General features: G+C 32.6%; 1 long non-coding RNA gene across 1 annotated transcript; it reads right to left on the bottom strand.

The window, feature by feature from the left end:
* Positions 1 to 1,046: 1,046 nt before the first annotated feature.
* LOC106464296 lies at positions 1,047 to 4,385 on the bottom strand. Its single transcript, XR_001291122.2, has 3 exons — positions 4,328 to 4,385; positions 1,922 to 1,975; positions 1,047 to 1,111 (listed from the first exon to the last, which is right to left on the bottom strand). It is a non-coding gene; the product is annotated as an uncharacterized LOC106464296 (long non-coding RNA).
* Positions 4,386 to 6,554: the final 2,169 nt, after the last annotated feature.

Genomic DNA, 6,554 nt, shown 5'->3' with positions numbered 1-6,554 from the left:
GTTAAAGTTTCGTTGGAACGAAGTTACGGAAAAATCAATTAACAAACGGAGACGTAACAATATCAAAATTGAATGTTGAACTTTGCCTGTGTGTGCAGCTTTCCAAACAGGAGAACGAATGCTCAGACAGACATCACAGCTTGCAATATACACATGATGAGTGAATTCTCCTTGGTGACATCTTTGTATCTGATATTTTTGAGTCGACTCCAATCTTATGGTGTTATATTCTAGTGTGTCCAGTACTATTGTGTTGTTGCCTTTGTCTGCTGGTAGGTAATTATTACAGGGTCACTATTAAAATATTAATGGCTTTTATTTTTGCTATTCAGAGGTTTAGTTTTGGTGATTTGGTTCTCCTAAGAATGGAGAAGGTTTGATGTCTGAATTGTTCTGCTACTGCCAGCATTAATTATGGGCAGCTTAGTAGATGGTATGGCAAAATCAAAGCTTAGGGTATGTACTTTAATCTTTTATTCAGAGCATTTTTGAAAATCAGATTAGTGAGTGTGGCTGTAACCAGTTTGTACATGCAGATGTCCATTTAATTTGTTGAGGTATTTCAGACTTATAATTATTTTGTCTAATGTGTTTTACTAAGATAGCTTCTGAGATGGAGTTTCCACATCTTAAGGATATCCAAGGTTAAAACAAAGGTTTCATTATAATGATTGTGCAAGAAAGTGAGTAGTTTCTATTTCTTCTTTCTGTGAACTTCAATTTGTATAATTTGTAGTTATAATTCTAGGTACTTACACCAGCCTGTAATAGCTTCTGAAGTGATTCTAGATTCTGTTTTAGTTCTTAGGAGAAGCTTAAATTGTCTCCGATCAACTGCCATTTTTATTCTATTCATTATTCCATATTAAAACATATGTTTTCTGAAAATTTGTAAATTTTGGCAGAGCTTTGCCTTCTTTAACTTCAATTATATAATTAACTCTTTGCATTATTTCAATAATTAGTAAATAAAGCCTAAAGAATTGTCCTGATCACCATTTTTAGATAATTGTATATATATATATATTTTAACATAGTATCAAAACTATTCTCTTACTTTTTGTCCATCTTGTCCTGGTACACCTCTTTCACCTCTTTCTCCTTTGTTCCCCTTGATATAAAAGACCAGTTTAAACATCACAATAAAACATACCACAAAAAACTGATTAAAATACTTTAGAAATAAATTCAAACTACCTCTGTCTTAGTTGGTCTCCTGTTTCTCCTCCTTCCCTTACTTTCCAAAAGAGAAAAACTTCCACTCATACATCACAGTAACATGTCACTGCATTAACAAGGACAAAATAGGACCAGCATGAGCTTAGCTTATTTTGTAATAACTAGTGTGGTGTAATATTCCTGTCATATAGTTATGAATGCCTTTCCTGAAAAAAGGCTAAAAATCTTTTAAAGTATAATGTATCTATTTTAAAAATTAAAAAAGCTTCATTTGCTTCTTGTGATTGGTTTGATTATCAGAATTTCATTGGTCAGAAATAATATATGTTCTTTAATTGGTTTGTAAAATTTCATTAGCCAATGATTATGGTCTCATATTTCATTCATAGAATAAAATACAGTCTGTAGTTGGCTTCCCAAATTTCATTAATCAAATAAGCTACAGCTTGTAGTTAATTTCCAAGATTTCATTGATCTTTGGTTATTTTCTCACCGAATGGTAGGCTAAACTACAATCTTTAGGTGTTTCTAAGGTTTCTTGGCTTCTAAACAATTTATCATATTTAATTCATAGGTTAAACTATAGTCTCTAACTGGTTATCCAAATTTCACTTACCTGTGATTATTTTCAAATATTTCATTTACTGGCTAACTAATTCTTGAAGTTGATTTCTCACATATTCAATATCATTGGTTCATCAAGACTAGGTATAACAGTTAAGCCAAGAGAAATTAAACAAACCTTTGTTCCAGTAAGTCCGGATGCACCAAGATCTCCTTTTTCTCCCTTTTGTCCCTGTTTAAAAAACAAAACAAATATTAAAATTATATACACCTTACATTTTCTAGAAAAATAAGTTTTGAATATTATTATTTTCTTTCTGTAAATAAATGATGCATATCTCCAGTTAAGTGAAATACTCATTTTATTTACATTCTTTATCATAGGTTTTATATCTTTATCAAAGACTACAGCTGCTTATGAGGCTTGGCTATAACTGAAAAGAAGAACATGTTTTTGAATAGGAAATGTGACATGCGATCATGTATGTTAACACTACAATAATATTTATTCATAAGTAATATTTTGAAACAGAAGTATCAGGAATTTTACATTGATAATATACATATGCATAAATACATTCATATGTATATATATATATATACTCAATTTTGTCTTAATGGACATATGATTTTATGTATAGATAACACATGTGAAAATAGTTTGCTTTATATGGTTATGTGCTTGATGCTTAATTCATGAGTTTATAAAATTTCTGTGTAAAACACTAGATTTATATCAAAACTCCCACTTGTACAAAAATATATGTTTCACAAGAGAGAATGGTACTGGCTAACAAAGTCTTGAAAATAAGATGGTTTATCAACTGAAGTAAACAGTGTGTGGAGAAATCTATATAGGACAAAAATCTTTACATACTGGAATTGATAACCATGTACAAGCACTAAACAAAAATTTCCCCTGTAGAGAACCACCTCAATCATTGCAGCACTGCCTCTATGATGTACTGTGCTCATTTGTGGTTGAAATTATAGCAAAAACCAAACACTATAAAATAATGAAAGTACTCAGAAGCCATATAAATTAGAGAGAACAGTGCACCCCCCCCCAAATTACAGAGATTAAAATTGGTATCTGTAGGGGTCTTCAAATATTTTAAATATCAATGTGCAACATGTACATCCACATAGAAGTAAATCAAGATACATCTTTCCTTCCTAAGTATGATGTTTTACATTAGAAATTTACGAATCAAGCTCATAGTTAAACTTGTATAAATCTATATATATATTATTATTCTAATATTGCTAATACTGTTCCTTCATAACAATATTTACATTTATTTTGAAAGCTCACTATCAATTTATTAATGAGTGTTATATTACTGCAACAATGATATGTATAAGACCATATATCACATTTCTTATTTAAACAGTGTTTTTGCCAGTTACAGCTGAACTCAAAAGTAGCACTGTAACCCTCGATAAAGGTGTAAAATATTGGAACATAACTAAAATGAATATCTATTTATCTGAAGATAAGGGTCTTTAACTTATAAAATGGATAAAGAAATTTGATGCATTACATACTCTGAAATTAGAAAATCATAATTTTTCTTTTTTGTTTTAATTCTGATAGTTTCAGACCTGATAAAGTAAATCAAAAATTTAGGTATTTTGATGTTGGATTTTATTAGATCCTCATAGCTAAACTGCCTTTCAGAAAGAAAGTATATTCATCAAATTAAAAGAAGAATAAAGTATATTGTCATGGCAGATTTAACATGTTATAACCACTAGATCCATGAATCTGTAGCAAATTTTGTGCATGTCTTCCTGTAAGTTCAAGAAAAGGTTTGAGGAGTAGAAGCAACTGTAATCACATATCCTCTGTATTATTTTAACCTCTCTATTAATACTTGTAATGTGAAAAACAAAGGGTATATAAATCATTGTGGCATGTTATTACAGATTATTTATCCTCTCTGCCATCTTGTTATTCACAAGTTAATTTTAATTTATAATCAAAGAGACAAGCTTATAATTATATATAGCCAAAATAATCTCCAAAATAAAATTAAACAATTAGTTTCCTTCATTATCTTTAAACAATTAGTTGTTTCCATATACTCATATTTATATAGTTTAATAAGTGATTAAAGGGCTGATTCCATTAAAAAATTCAAATCTGGTTAATTTCATGTATGTAACTAAAACGCTGTTTGATGTCAAATTAAAAAGTATTTCATTTTTATCACCACATTTTTGTTATCCATTTTAGAAAGTTTATTTTAGTCCTATAGAAACTATACATACAAGCTGATAATGTACAGTTAGTTTTGGTGGTCATATTTTACAATATTACATTTTACAATAACAGCATTAACTAGCACAATGTATATATATATACAAACACAACTGAACTGAAATTGCAGATTACTTGCAAAGATATATGCCTTGATCTTCTTGCACTGTATTAAATTATTCATACAACCAATATCACCTAATTAAAAAAGAAATTGCCAGCAAAGTTTAATGTTTTGCAGCACTTATAACATATACAAGTTAATTTACTATGCCATCCTTTTAATAATGAAATGAGTATCCAGGCTAATTAGCATATCACCTTTACACCAGGAAGTCCAGGTTCTCCTGTTTCACCAGCTGATCCTGGAGGTCCCTGTGTGGAGAAGATTATGAAAAGTTTCAGGAAAAAAAATAGCTCAACAGTAACATAATAAATATAGAGGTTGAGTATATTGTATTGGAATAATTTTGGAGCTTCACTGCATCGTTACAGTTCATGTACCCACATCTGGCCATCTTCTCTCTCTGATGACTGGGCATCTTGAAACAGCTCTGCAGTGTAGGTTTCATTACAAAAAGCTCTGTCATAAGGTTATCATGTCCGAAGCACACCATTCCTTCCTTCAATCTTTCCATAATTAAATGTTTTTAAAAATGCACAATACTTTATTGTATAAAGTTCAAATCAAATATAAAACTAAAAAACTCTACGCTTTGGTGGAACATGCACCACCATCTTCAGCAAACAACAAAAACATGAAATTTCAGTTACATACCTAAAAGTAAGTACAAATGTACAACGTACATAGCGTATAGTGGCGCCAATTAAAAAATTGACTTCCAGAAAATCACTTCCGTGGTACCAGGACTTAAATCTCTAGTCAAAATCTTTTTTTTTACTATTTCTAATGATTCTCTTATGTTTAATTCATTTTCTTGACTTTACTTATTTAAAGATTTGTATATCATCCCAATCAATATTATGTGAAAAGTTCGTCACATGTTCCACCAAGGCCAAATCACTAGTTTTTAATTTATCAAAGACATTTTTGTGTTCTTTAATTCTATTACGCCTCCGGTCGTTAGTTAATTTTCCGTAAAAATTCTTTCCGATACAAGTCCTTTCTTAAATAAAACTGGTTTATTCTTTCTCAATTTAACTTTACGATACACTTAATTTCAACAGTCGCGCTATAACAAACGCTGTAATTAACAACGAACTTCTCACGTGCTCAACGATATTGTGTCCGCATACATTCAATTACTCATTACATTGCCTCCGTCACGTTGTGACTGTCTTATATATAAAAGAATACCGAGATCTAGTGAACTCCCGATATTTCATGAAGGTTCGAGAAAGAAGTGGCGTGATACAAGCGTCACGTGACCTGCGTTATCGTAACACTGCCCCTTCCTTAGTATTGTTCGTCCCGAACAATAGCCATTTACATTAAACCAATAACAATTAACAATAACGTAATTAAATGTACAGAATTACAAACACAAAATTACAATTCAACAAAGTCTCTTAATTTTACTGGACGTACTGGTCTCCGTCTCGTTGGCTTCTGCTTCATATGGGGTTAATCTGCTTCATCAGGAAATGTCCTATCGTCGATAACAGTCACATCAGTGATAGTAACTTCATCAAGAGCTTCACCGTTTCCCTTCTCAAAACTGAGTAGAGTTTCTTCTTCGACGGTGGCTTTTTCAGGTGACACGTCTTCAGCAGCATCATTTGTTCTGTTGTTCACTTCTCCCAACTGAAATGTCCTTGACCGTGATAACGCCAAAGCCTGTTGGCATGCACCACTTTTGGCTTACCTCGCCGACCACATTTTAATCCGGAAAGTCACGTCCGAGAGACGATCCACTATGTCATATGGGCCTTCCCATGGAGAAGACAACTTAGGAGACTTCCCTTTGGTCTTCCTGGGATTACACAACCATACCTTGTCTCCTGGTACAAAGCTGACTTCAGTAGATCTCTTATCATAAGATAGCTTCATCGATTCAGCAGACGTTTTCAAGTTTGTACGCACTTGATGGTGAATATCATCCATCCTTTCCGATAACACTTTCACAAACTCTGACATTTTCGCAGGCAACTCTTCATCATTTGGGCATCCCTTATGCTTGGGTCCCCTTTTAGCACTACATGTACTGCATGTCCTGCACCATTCTTCCACATCTCGCCTCATACCTATCCAGTAAAATCGTTGTCATATGTGACATAATGTCTTCTTAATTCCGAGATGTCCTCCTGTTATATTATCATGGGATCGACGCAGCACAACTTCCCGTAACTTCCTCGGTATAACTGTTTGCCAAGTCGTCACTTTCCCATCTGTAGTTTCCCATCTCCGGACAAGAATACCATTTTCAAGATTCAACTGCTCCCATTTCGCCCAATAGTGCTTTATCACAGGGCTTAGACTAGACACCTTCTCCCAAGCAGGGCGCAAAACACTTATTTTTAGAAAATCAATTATAGGCATCAAATCTTGGTCTTTCTCCTGTTCTGCCTTGATATCGATACCTGGTTC

The sequence above is a fragment of the Limulus polyphemus genome, unplaced genomic scaffold, assembly GCF_000517525.1.
Source record: "Limulus polyphemus unplaced genomic scaffold, Limulus_polyphemus-2.1.2 Scaffold1613, whole genome shotgun sequence".
NCBI lineage: Eukaryota > Metazoa > Arthropoda > Merostomata > Xiphosura > Limulidae > Limulus > Limulus polyphemus.
The sequence above is the reverse complement of the archived record's forward strand: the minus strand, read 5'-3'. Positions and strand labels throughout refer to the sequence as shown.